This window comes from Lepidochelys olivacea (assembly GCF_965140295.1).
Source record: "Lepidochelys olivacea isolate rLepOli2 genome assembly, chromosome: 18".
Classification (NCBI taxonomy): domain Eukaryota; kingdom Metazoa; phylum Chordata; order Testudines; family Cheloniidae; genus Lepidochelys; species Lepidochelys olivacea.
This window is the reverse complement of record NC_140428.1, coordinates 18532935-18553544: the sequence shown is the minus strand read 5'-3', so window position 1 is coordinate 18553544 and position 20610 is coordinate 18532935. Positions and strand designations below refer to the sequence as shown.

The 20610-nt window shown below is 50.3% G+C and overlaps 1 protein-coding gene across 1 annotated transcript in view; it reads left to right on the top strand.

Annotated features, from left to right (window-relative positions):
- Nucleotides 1–6293: 6293 nt before the first annotated feature.
- DISP3 (dispatched RND transporter family member 3) overlaps nt 6294–20610 on the top strand; it is a 56572-nt gene continuing 42255 nt past the window's right edge. The window contains exon 1 of the mRNA XM_084651769.1: nt 6294–6416. The gene's annotated coding sequence lies outside the window, so the exon portion shown is untranslated. The remainder of the gene's footprint in view (nt 6417–20610) is intronic.

Sequence of the window (20610 nt, the reverse complement as noted above, 5' to 3'; positions counted from 1 at the left end):
GAAATCGGTTCCTGGACTGAGTGCAGTTCCCAGGGCATGGATGTCCACAGTACAACCATCACCAGTGGCCATGTTGAGACACTCAGCAGGGTCCAGAGATTGAGCAAGCCATGGAGACTGAGCGCCCCGGTCCTGCTGGATGTGGGTCCCGGCAGTCAGGGCGGAGGCTCACAGACAGCATGCAGGGAAGCCTGCACTGCAGCTCTGTTCTGTGCATAGAGAGAATGTCACCCTCCATATTAAGAAAAGGAGGACTTGTGGCACCTTAGAGACTAACCAATTTATTTGAGCATAAGCTTTCGAGAGCTACAGCTCACTTCATCGGATGCATCACGAAAGCTTATGCTCAAATAAATTGGTTAGTCTCTAAGGTGCCATAAGTACTCTTTTTGTGAATACAGACTAACACGGCTGCTACTCTGAAACCCTCCATATTGGTCCACCTAAAAGGAAATTCACTCTTAGAAAGACGAGTGGCCAGGGGAGGAATGCTCTGGCAGGGGAGATGCTAGGAGGCAAAGAAAACCCCCATCATATCATGCCTGAGTTTGCACTGGGGACTGAAATGTGCACCAGAAGCAGGTTTCTGACCAGAGATTCTGCCCCTTCTCAAAGTGTCCCAGTTTCAACAGACTTTGTTGTCTGCTAAACATGTGCTTGGTTTGGGATTGTTTTGCATGTGCCTTTTTGCAGCAGCCCCCAACCTCTGCTAGAGACACCTGCATAGGATCCATGGACCCTTTGCCAGCTGCTTGTGAAGCAGAACCTCCCTTTGTTTGTGGACAGGGCCCTTTCTCCTTGTCCTGTGAGTGGTGGACTGGATGTCTTTGTTTTTCTCCAGGACCTCATCCTTGGCTTAAGCTCACCGTTTTACTCAAACAAACAGCCTCATTCCCCCTCACTTCCCCTTGCTTTCAGCCCTAGCTGCAGTTATAAGGAACTTCAAGCATTACCTATTTGATTGGCAGATGGCTAAAGCTATTCAAATAGCAGCACTGTAGACTCCCAGGGTCTGACTCTGCCCTCAGTTCCTGTGGCGTAAACCCAGAGTGACTCTCCTGACTTCACTGGAGCGACTCCGGATTGGTGCTAGCCTAGCTGAGCCCAGAATCTGGTCCGCAAACACGGCCTGCCCCTTTTCACGCTCCCACGCATGCAATCTCACATTCGGTCATGCGGACCATCACCTTCCTCTCTGGATGTCTCCTTGCAATCAGCAGGCACTGCACACATCACCATGCAAACCCTTGTAGGCCCATGTACACTTCAGGAGCACGCAGGCGGGCTCCATGTGCACACGCACCCATCAATGTCTGGCTCCCACGCCACCGAGGCTGTTGAATAATGTTCGGTTCTTGGATGTTACCCAGCTTTCTGTATGGCTGGCTGGCTGGGTACAAGCCTTTCAGGCAATCGGGCAGTAATAGAGCTAGGGGAAGCAGAATGTCCCCAAGATAAAATTTACAAGGCCTGAGTGAGCCTGCCTGGCGGTGTCAAGTGCTTTGGTAATGAGCACCTGAGCAGACGAGATTGCTTGGGTAGTTTCATTCTGCATAGATGAGCAGACAGAATTTCAAAAAGAAGTCATAAATATAAGCGTGCCCAATACCCAGCAGTGTTTCATTTCAGCATGGATGCTGGCCTGGATGGGGAGGGTCAGAAAACCTGGAGGAAGGAAAGGTTTCCAGCTGAGAAATGCTTCCAGTTAGAAGCCTTAAGCTCCCTCCTCCCTAACCCTAAAGACATTCTTTAGCAAAGTTTCAGTGGGTTTTTAATCCATTGACAATTCTCTTTTCTTGTTTCTCTGTGTGTGTTGTGTGTGTTCTCAATAAAGATTTCAATACAGTGCTAATAGCTCTTCCAGTGTATATGTGTTGTGAATGTCTGTAGGATAGTGTGTGCGAATGCTGGTTGGGATACAGTTCTAATGTGTGGGTACAGTATGTCTAATGGCACTATGTTTAAAATACAGTTCTATTACCTAGGTGTGTGGGTGTGCAGTTCTAATATTACTAGGTTTACAATGCATTTCTAATACCAGTGGGTAGCTAAATATGGAGCAGATTACATGTGATACCATTTGTGTATCTGTCGTGCAGTTTATGGCTCGAGTTTGAATGTCTGAAGATGTATGTGTTAACATGTGCACTAAGGAGTAGCTGAGGTCACTGGGAACTGTGGTACAGTACCCATGTCTGGGTGTATGGTAGGGTAAGGTGTTTCACCTGTGTGTACATCTCGTGGGTGTGATCAATTCTAATACCAGTGTGCTGGGAGGGAGGCGTTTGCATATATTGTACATGTTTGTCTTGTGGAAACTAGAACACAAATCTAATGTCTGAGTGTACAAAGTTTGTGTGTTGTGATGTGGAGGATGGTGATACAACTTGTGCATGTGAGTGTGAGCTGCCCTATGAGGATGGGTTTACATCTGTTGGCTGGTGTGTGTGTGCTCAGCCAGGTGGCTAAAGGAATGTCTGTGTGAGGATGGGTTTGCAGGTATGTGCCTACTTGTGCTGGCAGAGATTGTGCTGAGGAAGATTGTGCTTGGCTGAACGCCTGTGTGCAGCACTGAATGATAGCTCACGGCTGTTTCTTGGGCTCTGCTGTGTGACTGAATACTGTCCCTCGCATCAGCGTGGGCTCAGCTCGCATTACTGAAAGTTAGAAAAAATGACTTTTCTTCTCATTTACAGCACACTCTTCACTTTCAACAGAAGCCCTACCCCCGACTGCCGCCCTCTTTGCAGAAACTTCCATCACTGGCAGACAGGCTCAAAGCTGGTGGGGTGTAATTTTTTTTTCTTTATTCAGGAGCCTCATTAAATCCCCATTCACTGGAGCCTCCGCAAGCCAAGGGTTGGTCTGGTTTTGCCTGCACAACTTCTTAATCCCTGTGGGTAACACACTGGAAAAAGATCAATACCTCCCGTATGGACCACCTGCTTGGAGATGGTGACTCAGGTCTGTTCCCTGTTTTCTCTGCTGCTCTCTGGATTTTGCTGATTGACACCTCTGTGTGATCGGTTAAGGGTGGGGTGTCTTTGTGTGGAAAGCGTCAGAGCCCCTGGTAGGCTCAGGGAGTCTCTGACTGGACATAAGATGGAGCTTTACACTTCAGTCTGGCGTAGGCTGGAACTGCTTAAACGTTATCACCATCCAGTGGCCGTGTGGTAGCCTGTGTGAAGCAATCTCCGCTCTGCAGGTGTCCACACCACTATAACTGGGAGCATTATTGGCAGTCCCAGCAGACAGGCCAGGAACTGAATGGGGAGAGAAGGTTGAATGGCCATCTCCCATTGGTGTAGGTAATCCACCTCCCGAACAAGCGATAGCTAGGTTGATGGGAGAAAGCCCCAGTTGCCCCAGCACTGTCTACACTGGGGCTTAGGTCAGTTTAACTGCACTGCTCTGGGGAGTGGATTTTTCACATGCCTGAGCTACATAGTTATATGAACCTAATTTCGTAGTGTAGACCAGGTCTAAGTGATACTGGCACATGCCATTGCTCCTGGTTGTGCTGTAGATAAATGCATGACTCCAGTTTCTGGTGCTCTCCCTACAGCACCACCTGTCAACTACATCCCCTCCAACACTGAAAAATGTCTGTGTTATAAACATGACTCATTAGATTCCAGAAACCCAAGGTGAGTGACTGTTGCTCCAGTTATAGGAGAAGCTCTGCAGGCTGGTTAGCTGTGCTAGTGAGGGACAAGAGCATAAGGAGGACTCTCCATCACTTGAGCTAATAACCACAGTCTCCCACCTCTCTGCTAAATGTTTTGTTTGGCCTTTGTCAATGGGTAATCCTCACATGACAGTCTTATAGAAAAAAGTGTTCTAGATAACTCCTATATATGGAGCATTTTCAGAGGCAGGGGTACTTGGCTTGTGGCTTAAAAAAACAATTCTAATAACTCTAGAGTGATGGATCCCAATGCTACTCTACCGCAGTGCTAAGGCATGACTGCAGAATTCTGTCATAGGTTTGTTCTAAGGTTGTTTTATTAAATCCCAAATTGGATAAGGATAGGTCAGCATGATGCTGGAGAGATTCACTTGCACCAACAATAACTAGACTTCCATGCCCACTAACTGTTCACTGCTCTAGAAATCTCTGTCCTTAAAGTTCTGTTCTCTCTGCCATCCTCTGAGATAGAGGGAATCTGACTGGCAGCAGTGAGGTACAGGGAAAGGGCACTCATCATACCAGAGCTGCAGAGTGCAACTGGGGCTCCTAATCCAGCAGCGGGTGCTCCCAATTGCTTCTCCTGCCATCCACACCCTTTGGGAGAGAAGAGGTTGCAACAGAATTAGAGGCTGTGTAAATAAGAGCTGCCCTATAGGACAGGTGGGTGGTCCCTCCACTCTGCCAGTGGCTTGCCTGCCACCAGAGGCCAATAATAGAAACACTTAACCCTTTCTACGCAACATTAACAAGCAAATCCTCACAATATTCAGCAGAAGAGTCTTGTGGCTAAAGCCCAGCAGATCTGGGTTCCAGCCTGTGTCAGAGCTAGGAATTTTGGTGTGAGCTTGGGCCAGTCACATAGCCTCTCTGTGCCTCCGTCTCCACATCTATAAAATGGGGGTAATATTATTGCCTTCCCTGGGGATGTGGTATGGAGGCTCTTGTGTTCCAATGATAGTTAAAACTCCTGACAGCTTATCATAGGTCCTCTCAGGCTGAACAGGGCAAAGGGTGGGGACCAGATGAAAAGCAGTCTTTTGGCCCTCCAGGTTGGGGTTGAGCAATAAGCCAATAACTTCTCCTCCTTTTAAAAAAAAGAGAGAGGGAAAAAATGAAGTTCTGGAAACCATGCTGGCCCTTCTTTGTGCCTCAAAGCCACGTTTGATGGGTCAGGAAAGATTCACAATATTATTGAGCTGCCTTGTGGGCAGGGATGGTGTCCCTAGCCTCTGATTGCCAGAGGCTGGGAATGGGTGACAGGGGCTGGATCACTTGATGAGGACCTGTTCTGTTCATTCCCTGTGGGGCACCTGGCATTGGCCACTGTTGGAAGACAGGACACTGGGCTAGATGGACCTTTGGTCTGACCCAGTATGGCCCTGTTTTTATGTGGTGTTTGTGAAGCTTCCTTCATCAGTGTGGAAATGGTGAGTCTCAAAGGAAAGGCAGAAGTAGAAAGCTCCCCCTCACTTACAGGGGAGGTAGCCGAGCCAGAGGCTAAGCAGTGCTTCGTTTGTAATGAAAGAGGTGCCAGGGCTCAAGCAAAATTTTTTTTTTTTTTTGCATTCATAACTGGTGGAGCAAGCCCAGAGGGGCCAGGGCTATGAACAGCCATGGAGCAAGCGTAGAGGTACCAGGGCTCAGTCCTGGCACAAATTAAGCACTAAGTGACTGGTGCAAAGTGCAAGTGGGGGAGCCAGGAGCAGAACTGAGGGTCTGGTAATGTACAGCACCCCTTCAGGTGGCCATAGCCAGCTGCTTCGTGAGGAAGGCCTGAAACACTCTGCAGGGCAGTTACTGGTGCGATGCTGTGACTGCCAGTGCTGGAGCAGAGGAAGGCTTCCCCCATCTCATCCTGATGCATGCAGGCACACAACACGAGCAGTGTAGCCCAGCTGCCCTGCACAGGAGGGTGGGCCAGGCAGGCCGGGTAAGGAGCAGACCAGGAAGCGCAGGCTAGGTTCGGGAACGCACCAGGCAAAGCACCCTCCCCTCGAAGCCTCAACTCGCGACTGCCCAGCGCCAGCCTCTGCCGGCGGAATATATAGCTCGGCCGAACCAACGCTGCCGTCCGTGCAGGGGGAGAGGAAAGCCAAGCCGGAGCACAGGAAGCCGCGGGCGCGGCGCAGCGCTGGCTGAGCCCCGGCACGGCTGTCACCCCGCGGGCAGAGCGGGGCTGCCAGCGGATGGGGCGCGCGGGGGCCTGACTGCAGCCTCCCCCCCGACGGCGCGGCGAGCGATGGTAGGAGCCGAGACCAAAACAAAGCGGGGCGGCAATAAAAGGCGGCGGCGGCTGCTCGCTGGGCTGGGTGCGGGGGAGACGCTCCTCGCTGGTGGGGCTGCGGGGTCCGTGCGGCGGCCGGGGAGCCGGTGCGCTCCGGGGGCTGCGGGGTCCGTGCGGCGGCCGGGGAGCCGGTGCGCTCCCGGTGCCTTGGGTCAGGGCCGGAGGAGCCGGTGCGCTCCGGGTGGCCCCAGTCCGTCCTGGGAGCGAAGGGGGCCGGGCTGTGCCAGGCGGGAGCGGTGCCCTGCGAGGCGGTGGGGAGCAAGCGCGCTCCGGTCCTGCGGCAGGAAGGGGCGCCCCGGTCCTTGGGCACCGCAGCGCTCCCCGGGGGGATCCAGCAGCCCGCTGGCCGGGCGCTCGCTGGGAAGAGCGCCTCGCCCCCTGCCCACCGCTGTGTTCCTGCCATCGGCCCCCCGCACGGCTGCTCCCACCGGCTGGGCTGAGGTAAGCGCTGCCCCCACGCCGCGCAGGGGGGGATGCCAGTCCGGGGGTGCCGGGGAGAAGGCTGCGGCTGCGGGGAGGGAGAAGAGGGAGGCGGCAGAGGCTGCGGTAGCAGCAGGGGGTGTCCCGGCTGACGGGGCGAACCCAGGAGCTCGGCACCCAGCTGCTTACGATCGGGGACAGGATCCCTCCTGTCCCAGCTCCAAGCCGCAGCCGGCCCTTTAGGCCCCTCTGGGACAGGTCACTTTCCTCCAGCCCTTCACCTCCTCCCAGCTGGTTCTGCCTGTGCCCCGTGGGGCAGGGCAGAGGGCAGGCAGGGGCTTGCGATGGCTACAGCGGATCAGTCCCTGGGGGGTGCGTGCGGCGCGCTCTCCAGGCGGGCTTTGGAGAGGTCCCGAACGGGCACCAAGGAGAGTTCCCCCGGGCGCTGACTCTCTGTCATGCACCGATTGCGCTAGCGGCTGCGGCGAGATCCTTCTGTTCGCCCCAGGCGGAGCGTCAGGAGGGAGCCGCGCTGTGTCCCAGGCTGTGCGGGAGGCTTGGCGCCGGTCCTGAGTCCCAGCGGGGTGGAGAGGGTCCGGGGAGCGCACAGAGTGCGTGCGGTGTGTGTGTGTGTGAAGACGGAGGTCTGATCCAGATTGGCAATTCCTGAGGTGCAGCTAGGACAGGGTCCTGTCTTGGACAGTGGCCCTCAGCAATGTGTCCGAGGATGGCGTAAGAACCACACAGCAGCAGTTGTGGGTCAATCTGCTTCCCTCATTAGGTCTTACCCTAACAGAGATCTGGACATGGGTACGCTGCAATGTAAGTCCAGGGTTTGAACTCCGGCTAAATCCTCCCCCCACCACCTTCCCTCAACACACACATCCTGCTAACCTAGGCTTGAACCCAAGACCCCATGAAAGTGGAGGGTCTGAGCCTGAGGCAAGCTGGGACCCAGGGTTCAAGCCCTATTGCTTTGCAATGAAGAGGCAACCTCCGTGGACTCATACTTTGGGCAGGCTCCCAGAGTGGCCAGGGACTGACTTCCTTTGTCCTCTGGACAGTCCGGTTTGGTGGACAGTGAAGTTTTCCCACAGGGCACCGTGAACAAAGGGCTAGAGTGGCCACATTGTGGGAAGTCTGGGATGTGGGTGGTTGGACCCCGGCCTGCATAATGCAGTGCAGATGCCGGAGCCCCAGGCTGGGGCCCAGGGTTCGACAGCTCCAAGCAGAGTTACAAATGAGGGTAGACCCCCAAACCCTAGGTTAACAAACCCAGGGGCTGTTACCATGAGTTCTACTAACCCTGGGCTTACATTGCAGTGACTTCATCAGGATAGTAATGTGCGCACCAAACTAGACCAGTTTCTGAGGATCATTGTGTATTGTTTGTTTGTATTGCTGCAGCTCCGGGGAGCCTGGGTAGGGACCAGAACCCCACATGCTAGTTGCTGCAGAAACACAGAACAGAGGAAAAAGAACAGGAGGACTTGTGGCACCTTAGAGATGAACAAATGTATCTGAGCGTGAGCTTTCGTGAGCTACAGCTCACTTCGTTGGATGCATTCAGCAGAGAGAGCTCCTGCCCCCAAGGGTTTTACTGCTTGTTCTGGTTTATTATTAAAGTGCAAGGGGCTGGGCTGTAGGGATCAGACTTTCCAAAGTGCTGAGCATCCACCAAAACAAAGGGAGCTACTCTGAGCTGGGCTCTTTTGAAAATCTGCCTCTAGGGTGGCTAGGAAAGAGGCTTTTGGTGAAGTGGGGCAGATGGGAATAAGAGAAAATCAGCCCTCCATTGGGACAGGTGCAGGATGCTACACATGTCCTGCACGGAGCCCAGGCTCGGTCCTGTTCCATTTGTTTCCCACGCAAAGCGACCCTTGTACTCTCCGGGCAGTAGCATGCCAATTATGTTGCTTCTACGTCTGCAATTACTGGGGTAGCATTTTGACAGCTGAACGAAGTCCGTTAAGGTTTAATGTAATATATCAGCAAATCAGAGCCTTTTAAAACCAGGCTGGTGCATGCCCGGTTTTGCCTCTGGAGGATGCAGGATCAATGCAATAGGGTGAGTAGGTGTGTGTTAGGGGGATGAGTCTGTCAATTTGCTGCTGTTGTGCTTGAATCTGAATGTGCTGCAGATGACGGAATAAACACACACACATGTAATTCACCACCCTACCAAACTCAATTAAAGAAAAAGAAAAAAAAAAGTCTAGCCAAAATTGGGAATAGATCTTGGACCTGGATTCTGTTCTTTCTTATGAAACCAAACTTTATTCAGGGCCACTCCATCCCACCCACCCCGTCAAGTACTGATAAAGATATCCACAGCAACAGCGCCTCTCTCTCTCTGATTGCTCTTTTAGGCTGTGTCTGGATGGAAATCGAGCAACACAGTAGCTGTATTGTGGGGAAACGTTTCAATAGCTGGATTTCTTTTATCATACTCAGAACATCTTCAGAGGTTAGAATCATCAAGCCAGCTTCTCTAGCACCTTGCAGAGGCTTGTAAGTTGATAGGCTCAGAGCCTGGAATAATAGAGACGTGGGCTGGTGAGAGAGACAACAGATGGAACAAGTCTCTTCAATATGGTAAAAGATCTGCTCCCCATCACTCTCCCTGCAAAGACTGCTGTTCCTATGAGGGGAACACTTCACTGGGGAGGGGCAATTCATATCTGATAGAAAAATCGTTCAAGGGGAAACTAGTCATCAGTATTTTTGACTGTTTCCCCTAGATACACACTGGGAAAAGCTAAGGGTCCAATGGCCCAAAGCAATGTATAAGGGCGCAATATGCGCGATCCTGACTGGGGCCTGGAAAATAGTATCCGTATTGTTCCAGTCATCCACTGCGATTAAAAAAAAGTGTTCTGTTTCTGCAGTATATTGGGCCAAATTCATCCCAGGTGTAACAAACCTAAAGTCACTCATTACACGATGGCTAGATTTAGCTCTCTGGGCTGGATTCTGCCATTCTTACCTACAGTGAGAGATACCTTACCCTGCGAATAGTCCCTTTGATCTGAGTGCCCGAAGGTACTACTCACAGTATGTAAGGGCAGGGGAACCGGGGCATGTATATTTAGTTTTTAGGAGTATTGCAGAATTAAATGACTGATTTAATGTGGACAAAGCCTCAACTTGGTTTGTCTAGAGCTGGTCACAGGTTTTGGTACCTGTTTTTAAAAATAATACTTCGCCCTTTAGCATCCATGGTTGATTCCATTCAAAGCTTTCATGCTTTATGAACGTTAAGCCCCACAAACACCCCTGTGAGGCAGGTGAGAAGAGATGAGCGGTTAGGGGAGAACTTTGAACAGTTGGGTGTTTCTCATTCATCGACTGCAGATCAGGAGGGTGAGCATTTCGTTTCATACTTTGTATGGTATGAGTATGTAGGGGTAGGCTGCGTGTGTGTGGTATTGTGAGAGATTATGTTGGGCTGTTAATTTGTTGGTGTGGATTGGGGCGGAGACTGTGGGTGTGTGTCAGTCAGTTCACCTCCTTCTCCCACCCCCTACTCCAAAATCATCTTATGATGCCAATGATCCAAGATAAAAAGCCCACTGCTTATACAAAAACTTGCCTGTTGTGTACAAGTGCTCAGCGAATAACCTTCCCTGAAAGCGAAGTGGGATTGGAGTTCTTGCCCTGGCTGCATATGGAATATCTGGATAAGCCGTGATTTTTATTTCTGAAGTTACAGCTGGTCATACCATGAGTCCCCACATCTCGGGGTGATATTGCTGTGATCTCTGTGCATGCCAATGCACAATAAGCCCTGGCATGGCTCTCTTAACAGGGAGCATTTAGCATAAAGTTGGTTTAATCCTCTAATCTTATCAAGCGAGGACATAAATTAGAACTCAACAGTTTAATTCATTTAAAAAAAATCAAACCCTGTTATGTTTGTCTGTAGAGCATATGATTTCTCCTTTCATTTGCTTTATAGGCTTATTTTATTATCCATTGTTTGTTTAAAAGCCTCTAACTATAGATACAGGATTGGTGGTGAAAGGTACCCAGTAATTAACTCTCCTCTTCTATAGGCTCATCTAGTATTCATGGAAGTTGTTTTCAGAGCTAAGGCCAGCAAAGTTCGAATGAGAGAGATCCGCCTGGCATCCCCCCATCTGTCGAGAATCTGGCACTGTTGCTGGTTTGGCAGATGAAGGAGACAGTGGGAGTTGAGGGTCTTGGGATCAGGCCCCTCAGTGAGGAGAATTCCCATTTACTTCTTTCAGAGTAACAGCCGAGTTAGTCTGTATTCGCAAAAAGAAAAGGAGTACTTGCATCCGATGAAGTGAGCTGTAGCTCACGAAAGCTCATGCTCAAATAAATTGGTTAGTCTCTAAGGTGCCACAAGTACTCCTTTTCCATTTACTTCTTGTCTCCTTTATTTCTATCAAGAGGAGCAGGCAGTGCCCTCATTTTTCCCCAGTGCTGAGAGAGAACGTAGTCATCACCAGGAGTATGCCTGTCTATATGTGTGGGCAGAGGCAAGGAAATTGTGTGTCCAGACCCTGTAATGAGGCTGAGCAATGAAACTTTAGATGCTGTGGTTTCCTTCCATCCCTGACACGGTACCCTAATACTCTCTCTTTAAAGGTTTGATTTTGTGCATAGATGCAAAAGTTCATTCATCTCTGTGGAGTTGCACACCAGGGTGAATTCTGGTCACAGTTCTCATGACCATCTTTTCCGAGGGCTGAATTCGGCCTACCTTACTCACGTTGGGCAGCACCGTACTCCTGACTTCAGGGCAGGGGTTACTCCAGGAGTAAGGAACTACACTGTGGATGTGACTCCGCATTCATTGAAGTGCCATTGCTTTCAAAGGACTGTGAATCAATCCCAGTGCAAGTCAGGGTGGCGGAATCTGGCCCTAAATTAATGACTGGAGAACATGAAGATGACTGTAGGCACTAAAAGCCCAATCCGGCTCCCAGTGACTTCCGGGGGAGCTGGGCTGGGGTCTACAGTACTGATTCTGAATATACATAAGCATGTGCTTAACTATGAGCATGGAGTCATCGTATTGAAGGCAATGTGTTAAAGATCTAGATGTGGCTAGATACCTTTCTGACCTGGGAGCTGGTGGTTACTGTAAGATCATTGGTGATGATACGGTACATGGGGCGGTCATGAATACACCTCTGCAGCACTGTGAGGTAAGGTGTGTGTTTTTTTTTTTTTTGAGCTCTCTGCTTCACACTGAGTCATGCAGAATAAGATATAAAGACCGATGAGTAACCAGAGTGCTATACCAGAAACGGGGGGAGGGGGGGGATACAGATCTTTTAAAAAAAAATCTGTCAAAACAAGCCACAAATATATAATTTTGGCTGCTTAAGATCTGCGGGGCCTTTTCTATGGGGGGGGGAAATAAATAAAAATGCTAAACCAGCGACAAAAATAGAAGCAGTCTAGTCCTTTGGAGCATCCCTTCAGAGGAGTTAAAAACTCGCATTGAGGGGGGAAAAGCAGATCAGATTCTTGCTCCAGCCACTGGATAAAGGCTGAAAAAAGAATGCATCTGAGTGGGTGAAATATTAGGTTGTCGCAAGAAAACATGATTGCTTCTTTGTAGCTGCATACTTTTTCAGTGCTGGATTATGCCTGTTTTTGTCGCTGGAAGTGAAGCCCCTGGTCCTCTGCACTCCATTCCAGTTCAGCAGAGCACGTAAGTGCATGCTTAACTTTAGGCACATGCTTGGGGCTTGAAGTTAAGCATGTGCATTAATGAATAAGAATGGATTCAAGCATGTGCTTAGAGGCTTTGTTGCACTGGGGCGTAAAATATGTACATTCTGCCCCTTTAAAGTAGTGCCAAGTAAGGGACCCTTCTGAAGGCAATTGGATTGTGAACTTGTTGGTCCAGGGACTGTCTCTTACTGCGTGTGAGTGTTTGTGAGCCCAGGGCCTGGCCCACTGGGATCCTAACTTTGGTTGGGGTGTGTCAGTGCTGCAATAATAGCAATCAGAATCCAAGGCCGTGGAATGACTCTTAGGGAGCCCAACGGGGTTTGGAAAAGGATCCAAAAGAATAGACTGTTTTTAACCGACTGTTTTCCATTCTTTAAACCAGAGCCCCCCGGATGTAGAAACCTAGAATTCTTAGTTCCTACCTGACCATCTTATTTGATCTGGGAGAAGACATAGACCTGGTTTGGGCTGGATACGTTTTCTGTGTCTCCTCTTGAATAGAAGAGCCAACCCTTTCGAAAGGGGCTCACCTGTGGACCTGGTTTGCTTCCCAATATTCCTTTACTTGTTTAACAAATCTCTACTGGATTGTCGCTCAGTATATTGTATAATCCAAGCTGTCCAGCCTCTTAGCTTGTTTTGTGCTGGCAGGCTCCCGGAGCTCCTGTGGGGTTGTTGGAGGAAATGTGCTCTCAGATGAGCAGTATAGAGACTTCCAGGGTCCTTAATCCCCCTGCATTTGGAATTGCTTCAGAAAGAGAGAAAATAGAGTAACAATGAAGCCATTCATCTGTGCATGGATCAAAACGAACAATTTGGGGCCTGAGTCTGCCATCCCTTGCTCAGGCAAAACTTCCAGTGATTCCAATAGTTAGGCCTGAGTGAAGACAGCAGGATCTGGTCCCTGAGTGGGAGCGTTAGCTATTGAGAACGGTGACTCTCAGGTGGTTTGACAGTTTAGTCGCACTGCCTTGAACAGATGTTCCATCCAGCTGGAAGGCGGTGGGGTTGTCTGTGGAGGAAGTCCATTCACAATGCAAGGCTGGCTTCTCTTGGCCTTTTTGCTAAGACGCCTGTCTGTGAGCCTCTTCCTGCTCTCATTGAAGCTGGTTTGGCCATTGATTTCAGTGGGATTGGGTGGTCTGGGGATAGAAGAGCCCATCGGACACTATCTCTGAACGCTATGGTCTGACCCATTCAGGCTTCCGTCCTGGAGGTCCACAAGACACAGGCCTTGAACTCTGTGGCTTGTCCAGCAGGCTTGGAGTCCATAGTCCAGTCCCTTCCTGGGCCCCATTTCTGGCCAGGTGCCAGCTCTCTGCAGATAGCTAATTGAGTTGGTGATGGCAGGGGGTGGCTTTGTTCAAAAGCAATGCAACAGTTTCATTAATTGGAAACCTGTTGTGACCGGAGTGGGATCTGCTAATGAAGGCAGCTAGATACCTGCTTGTCTGAGTACATCCAGGGTCTTGCTTCTCCTGTGAGTAATGGCCCGTTTTGCCCTATGGCTCATTGTCTCCGTGGTGAGCAACGTTGACACACACATTTCAGGCCCCATAGGAGAGCTATGATGATTTTGATTCACTATCAGGCTGAACTGTGGGATTTTTTTCCCCCTGCAGACTTTGAGGGGTCAGGGTTTGTCCCACTGTTTCAAGGTGATGAGGGTGGAATGGAAAGGGCTGGAGACTGAAACCCTAATGGGCAGCAAAACTGCCTGGATGTCTGCCTAGAAGGCTCATGACAGAGATCCAGCATGTCCATTTCACTTGTGAGAACAGCATTCCAGAGCTGGGGGGAGGGAGGCGGGAGGAGGAATGAGGAAGTAGTTGCTTTTTAGCTCAGAAGTGGGGAGAAAAAGCACCTGGTGGTAGCACACAGGTTTATTTTTTTGGGAGGGATGGTAGGGTATAGAGGTGGCTCTGGATAACACTGGTGCCGTCCCTTTCGGGGGTTCATGATGGCCCCATAGATCAGATGCAAGAGGCTGTCAAGGTTCCTTCCCCACTCTGAACTCTAGGGTACAAATGTGGGGACCTGCATGAAAGACCCCCTAAGCTTATTCTTACCAGCTTAGGTTAAAAACTTCCCCAAGGTACAAACTTTGCCTTGTCCTTGAACAGTATGCTGCCACCACCAAGTGTTTTTAACCAAAGAACAGGGAAAGAGCCCACTTGGAGACATCTTCCCCCAAAATATCCCCCCAAGCCCTACACCCCCTTTCCTGAGGAAGGCTTGATAATAATCCTCACCAATTGGTTCAGGTGAATAGAGACCCAAACCTTTGGATCTTAAGAACAATGAAAAATCAATCAGGTCTTAAAAGAAGAATTTTAATGAAAGAAAAGGTAAAAGAATCACCTCTGTAAAATCAGGATGGTCAATACCCTACAGGGTAATCAGATTCAAAACATAGAGAATCCCTCTAGGCAAAACCTTAAATTATGAAAAGACACAAAAACAGGAATATACATTCCCTCCAGCACAGCTTATTTTACCAGCCATTCAACAAAAGAAAATCTAACGCATTTTCTAGCTAGATTACTTACTAACTTAACAGGAGTTGGGAGGCTTGCATTTCTGATCTGTTCCTGGCAAAAGCATCACACAGACAGACAGACAACCCTTTGTTTCCCCCGCCCTCCAGCTTTGAAAGTATCTTGTCCCCTCATTGGTCATTTTGGGTCAGGTGCCAGTGAGGTTACCTTAGCTTCTTAACCCTTTACAGGTGAAAGGGTTTTGCCTCTGGCCAGGAGGGATTTTCTGGCACTGTATACAGAAAGGTAGTTACCCTTCCCTTTATATGTATGACAGAGGCTCATCACTTGATGGGGCTGTCAGTGGTTTTGGGGAAAGGAACATGGTGTGTAGGTGTGATTCTGGCTTTATGGCTTTGCAGCTGGCGTGTGATGGTGCTGTTCTGGGAACTGGCAGAGCAAACAGGTACCACATCTCCTCCTGCCCGTCCCTATTTGGGAAGAAACTCTGGCTTCCGTGCACCACAGACAGCTGTAGCTTTGTGATTTACTGTTCATCAAAGATGAAAGAGTTGAACCTTGCTTCATTTCTGGCCTGGTTATGTAGAAACATCCAGCTTTTCCATTGTGATATTAATTTGGTCCTTGGGTGAGTGAGAGAGTGGCCAGCTGAGTAGAATTACATGGGATGGGAAGATGACAATCCGCAGGCTACGGTTATTACTGAGTATGAGCTATTTATATTGCATTCGCCAGCCTGTGCTTCTGTCTATTAAGGCGTGTGGATTAGCTTTATTTTCCGTAGGTCTCTGGAGTAAATGGTCCTACCCAGACAGCAGCTGGGACAAGCAGCAGAGTTAGGATTTAAGAGCCGTTGATTGGAGTTTATACCTTCCTGACCTTGGAGCTCTGCGTCCTTAAGCTGTAACGGTAGGCGGCACTGCTCTGTGCATCTCTAATCTCGGAGGCAGCTTCACCCACTCCTCCCTAGCCACCTTCGGCTGTCAGCAGAGAATACCTCCCCTTGACAGCGCTGTACAGTCAGGAAGGGGGTCTGAGCTTGGATCCCACAGTGCCTTTGAAATACCTTAGTCAACCCCCCAAGAGAGCCAGACATTCTGCGACCAGATTAATGTAGAATGACAGACTCGATCCCTGAGGTGCTGAGCACTCCCAACTCCTCTGTATGTCACCGGGTGCTCAGCACCTCCTAGACAGAGCAGGATGTAGTTGAGGGACCCCCACCTGCCTTTCCTGATGTCAGTAGCCAAGATCCAGCTGACTGGACGGGAGCAGGATCAGACCCACTTTGTGCTGGGAGCGCAGCGTGCTCTGCTCCCGCTGGATCCCGCAGTTCCTGGCTGTTGGCTAGCAGCGTTTTTAGTTGGCGGAAGCTGAAGGTGCTGCGCATCCTGCCCCCTCCACCGTCCCCCCCGTGAGGGGTCAGCGTGTGTCCTCGTCCTGCTGGGATTATCAGGAGCTGGACAAAGAAGAAAGCAGGAGCTTGGGTGCTGCCTGATTTGTCTTCCTTCCCCAAATGCAGGACTCGGTCCCCCTGGTCACTGGCATCACCCCACTGCCTTCGGTGGGAGCAGACTTGCATCCTTGCCGTCTGTTCTGAGAGGAGTAGGGCCTTGCCCTCCTGAGCTGAGGGTGAATAAGGCACCCAGCAAAGGCCTCTAAGCGGTCCCGTGCCCTTGCAGTCAGCCCAAAGGCCTGGCAGGAGTCGAGAGAGGCCAGGTTTTATGGGCCCCGAGGCGCAGAGCAGAGGGTGCATGGCGCAGACCGGGGGCCCCGCGTATGTTCGATGTTGGGTACGGACATTAGGATTCCACAGAGGGCTGTAACCTTGGACACCTGCCCCCTTTATTCTTGCCTAGAGTTCTCTGTTTGCTGGGAGAGGAGGTGGGGGAAGCGGGGCTGGAATACTTTCCCCACCATCTGCCTTAAGGCATCAGACTTGTGAGTTGGCACTGTTCATTTCTGATCTCTGCCAAACCTTGTTAATAGAGAACATTCCTGCTGAACTGAAGGCAGTTCACGTTCCATAGACGCTGGGGAGGCAGCTGTTCGTGCAGGGAACGAAAAGAGAGGCTCCGACAGTTGTCTGGTTTTTTTTAAGTTGCTGGTCACTCCGAATAGCCGCTTCCTCATGCAGGGGAGTCAGAGGTGAGAATCGTTTATTTGCACACTCTGGCCTCGAGGGCTTGGACGTTACTGCACCTGGGGCCAGATGCTGATCTCACTCGCTCCAGTGTAGATCTGGTGACGTCAGTGGAGTCACTCTGGATTTACGTGGGATATGTGAGCTCAGGATCCAGCTGGTGGATCACTGTGTAGCAGAGTCCTGAGTTGTGGGTGTCAGTGACGTCTGCTTGCGGTTGCCCACTCTCTTCCTTCCCAGCATGGCTTTGCCTGGCACTTGTGTAGTTAGTAGAAGAGCCCTCTGTACTGTTAATTAAGTTCACGGGTCTAGAGTTCAAATCCCAGCTCTCCTGACTGACCTTGGGCAAGCCACCTACCAACCCTGCCTGAGACTCCTGCCCTGCCTGCAAAGGTGGGTAATGATACTTTTTGCTGACGGGAATTAATCAGAGAAATGGTTTGTACAGTGCTCAGTGCTGTTAAAGGAAGAGGGTGGTCATGATCCACATCACACCACCGTTCATACATGGGAGTGAGGGGACAGCACATGGGCTGTCTGTCCTATCAGAATCAGGACCATCCTCTGCCTTTGCTTCCTCCTTGCTGCGTCAGCAGGGTGTTTGTAGTGGAGGAAGAGGAGACATATCAGGAGAGTACTGACTGGCCATACTGCTGCTGTGTTGAAGGATTAACATGAGGGACCAGGCCTTGTGTCTCTCACAGCCTGCCACCTGTGGGCGAAGGAATTCTGGTTGGACTTATCCCAGGCTGCCCATGGAGGCTCTGTGCAGCTGCTGAGAGGTGGGATGCTGGGTGTTCCTTTTGAGCGACTGTCTCTCCCAGCCAGGATGCTCATCAGGATTACCGGCCCTAACGATACCTGTAGAATGATCTGATCAGCTGCTGACTGTCATGTGACTGCGTCGTGTCCTTTGCATGGGCTCTTCTCTTCCCGTTCTGTTTTCTCCCTCCCTCTGAATGGAAGTCTCCATCGATGCTACGGCCCAGCTTGGATATAGGCACAAGTGGGCACAGTTCCATCGACTTCAATGGAGTTTCACCTGCTTATGCCAGCTGCGACTTTAATAAATAATAACACGTTGCATTTTCATGGCACTTTCAATCTGAGGATCATTTTTCTTTCACAGTCTAGCTACAGAAATACATAGCTGGAGTTGTGCCAGCTCCCCTCAAACTGTACCGAAAAGACCCTTAGGTTTGCAGAATGACGACAAAGAAGGAAATCTGGGTCTAGGCATCACAAGGTTTTGCTTAATTACTGCTTTACTCTCTGTTGTGCTTGGGCTTTGGAGGGGAGTCAGGATCCCTGGCTGCTGTTTAGGGTCTGCCACCAACTTGTGTGACCTCAAGCCGATCACGTAGGTCAATATATCAAAAATGGCTTCCGATTTTTGGTGGAGTACCCAATTTGGGCCTCCCTTCACTGGAGCGATGGATGCCATTGCTTTTGAAAATCAGGCCCGAGGTCCTGAATTGGGTACCCTAAAACTGAGGCAGGTGGGATCTGGGGCTACTTGATAATTTGAGCCATAGGCTGCTGGGCCTCATCTTGCTCTCACTAAAGTCGATGGAAGCTTTGGCTGAATTCAGGGAGAGCAGGAGCAAGTCCCTCGTGCGTTCATTTATTAATGTGTAAAGTCGGGTGTAATCTTCACAACCTCCCCAGGGAGCTGCGAAATGTAATAGGTGTTAGTGAAAGGTTTGCACAGCCTCTGGTAAAAGAGGATGTGATCTCGAAATGTGAAGTGTTGGCTGCTCTGAGAGAGAGCTGCGATGTGCTGGCTGGTCCTCGTCTGTCGTAACCTGGCGTTGAGTGACCTGCTTTGGAGTGCTGGGTTAGAATCTATGGAGAGAGTTGGACAAATCCTGATTCTCCCCCTTACTCAGGGGACAGCCACATGTGCAGCCCCCACCTCCCTGAGTCAAAGGAAGGGCTTTTTGTTCTCTTTATTTAAACAAGTCAAACAACCTCCCTGGGAAGAGGGAGCTGCAGACTTGCCATTGAACCCTACCCTGTGGGAAGGGTTAAAAGGCTTGAAGTGAAGCGCAAGCCTCCCTCCTGCTCATAAATCAAAACCAACCCAAACAACTTTTCTTGAAACTTTCTTCTCCTCCCTCTCCCTCCCACTCCCCCAGTCTTTCTCCCACCTACAACTCATGCCAGAGTTTAATCTCCAAGCCGATTTTTCTGGGTGAGTTGAAATGGAAAGGCGGAGACAGGCCCACAAGAGCATGAAAGGGACTCAGTGGACTCCATTTCAACTGGGGTCTGAGAATCTGGACAACCCAGGCCGAAGCTTGTTTCGAAAGCCAAATCCATTTTTCTGTAGAGCTTGTGCAATTGCTTAAAGCAGGCAGAACGCTGCTCTTTCTGGTGCTTGCTGCCAACTGCTGCAGGCTCAGAACGCCCTGGTACTGGGCCTGTGGAAGAGAGAGACGCTTGGGTCTCCAGACCCACTGGGCTTTTTTGCAGTGGCTTGTACTCTAGCTAGTTTCAGACTTGTATGGGGATCCATGCATGCGTTTAAATAGAGATTTCTGGGAGTTCTACTCCCTCCACTGAAGTGTCTTTGGCGTCAGCAATGTGGGTTGACATCCATCATTTTTACACAGTCGAATTCAAAGTTCTGAGATCAGCCACCCCCGACCCCTAATTACCAGTCCGCATCTCAGCTCTAGTGGGTCATGCGTGTTTCTTGGAGAGAGGCTGTGGTCTTTGGTGTTGCTCTTTCTTTTTGGTCACTAGTGTCTATACACCCAGGCACAGAGTGAGATAAAAATTCTGCAGCATCATACACAGCAATAAAACACTGTTCAGGAGCACGATACATCAGCAGGTAAACGTTTTATTCCCGATGGAACTGCTTAATCTGTAGATAAGAAGCTACCGTCTTGTAAATCTGATGCTACTACACAGAGTGAATTCCTCTGTGAAAGTCACTGTGTAGTTACTCTGGAGTTCACAGAGCAGTTCGCCATGTACCTGGCGCAGCGAAGAGTTGGACCTTGTTTAGATCCTGGTACCTGAGAACTAGGCTTGGAATAGCACTGATAGTAAACCCGGGATGACCTTTCCATTGGAAAAGCCTCTCTTTGTTTTGTCTCCTGTGGTTCATAACTTGCTGGGTTAAGACATCCCTACTGACCTAAAATCTTTGGCACAAATTCACCCCTGACAACTCCAGTGAAGTCAATAGAGTTCCAGCAGGATGAGTTTGGCCCCATATATCCCATCAACTTCAGTGTGCTCTGGGTCAGGCCCATGCCCACCAGTGCTGCCTCTGTCCATTCCACTCCTCTGTCCCAGCTGCGGGCTGGCTCCAGTGAGTCTGCTGAGACAAACCGGGGGACCTGACATCTGCCTGACTTCCCGAGGGACCTGACATCCACAGCTCACATTGGCTCCAGTAGGAATTGGAGGAGCTCAGGTTGTCCATGTCTGAACCTTGCACAGCCAGCTGGTTTCCTTGCTGCCTTGGGCCAACACCAGCTGGGAGCCGGCCCTGAACAGATAGAATTTAAAGAGCCACAAGTATGTCAGGCTTGACAGATGGTGGAAATTGCAGCACATTCACTTAAATGACTTGTCCAAGGCCTTGTGAGAGAACCTGTGGCAGAGTCAGGAAGAGAACACAGATCTGCCTGGACTCTCACTCCTCTGCCTTAGCCACAAGGCCATCCCCTGGAGAACTGCAGTATTTGCCTCTGGCCTTAAATAAGAAGGGGAAGCAGCATCTCAGCCTATGAAGGGCTCTGTGAGGGTGTGTGTGGGATGCATCCTATGGGCAGAGCCCCTCGGGGACCATGTGGTATATTCTGTTTATTTCCCTTGGGCTGGGTCATTGCACTTCATAGGGGCT